Source organism: Arachis hypogaea, chromosome 7 (assembly GCF_003086295.3).
Source record: "Arachis hypogaea cultivar Tifrunner chromosome 7, arahy.Tifrunner.gnm2.J5K5, whole genome shotgun sequence".
Taxonomy (NCBI): domain Eukaryota; kingdom Viridiplantae; phylum Streptophyta; class Magnoliopsida; order Fabales; family Fabaceae; genus Arachis; species Arachis hypogaea.
This window is the reverse complement of record NC_092042.1, coordinates 30384176-30385005: the sequence shown is the minus strand read 5'-3', so window position 1 is coordinate 30385005 and position 830 is coordinate 30384176. Positions and strand designations below refer to the sequence as shown.

Genomic DNA, 830 nt, shown 5'->3' with positions numbered 1-830 from the left:
TGGGTGACTTTACTGCACCTACTCCCGACTTTTATGGGAGAAGCATCTCTATCCCTGCCATTGGAGCAAACAACTTTGAGCTTAAGCCTCAATTAGTTTCTCTAATGCAACAGAATTGCAAGTTCCATGGACTTCCATTGGAAGATCCTCATCAGTTTTTAGCTGAATTCTTGCAAATCTGTGACACAGTCAAGACTAATAGGGTTGACCCTGAGGTCTACAGACTTATGCTATTCCCTTTTGCTGTAAGAGACAGAGCTAGGACATGGTTGGACTCTCAACCTAAAGAAAGCCTGGACTCTTGGGAAAAGCTAGTCAATGCCTTCTTGGCAAAGTTCTTTCCACCTCAAAAATTGAGTAAGCTTAGAGTGAAAGTCCAAACCTTCAGACAGAAGGAAGGAGAATCCCTCTATGAAGCTTGGGAAAGATACAAACAATTAATCAGAAAGTGTCCTTCTGATATGCTTTCTGAATGGAGCATCATAGGTATTTTCTATGATGGTCTCTCTGAACTGTCCAAGATGTCTCTGGATAGCTCTGCTGGAGGATCTCTTCATCTGAAGAAGACGCCTACAGAAGCTCAAGAACTGATTGAAATGGTTGCAAATAACCAATTCATGTACACTTCTGAAAGGAATCCTGTGAACAATGGGACCAATCAGAAGAAAGGAGTTCTTGAGATTGACACTCTGAATGCCATACTGGCTCAGAATAAAATATTGACTCAACAAGTCAATATGATTTCTCAAAGTCTGTCTGGAATGCAAAATGCACCAAGCAGTACTAAGGAGGCTTCATCTGAGGAAGAAGCTTATGATCCTGAGAACCCT

The 830-nt window shown here is 41.6% G+C and overlaps 1 non-coding gene across 1 annotated transcript; it reads right to left on the bottom strand.

Annotated features, from left to right (window-relative positions):
• Positions 1-359: 359 nt before the first annotated feature.
• Positions 360-467, bottom strand: LOC112704601 (small nucleolar RNA R71). The gene has a single exon (XR_003155219.1). It is a non-coding gene; the product is annotated as a small nucleolar RNA R71 (small nucleolar RNA).
• Positions 468-830: the final 363 nt, after the last annotated feature.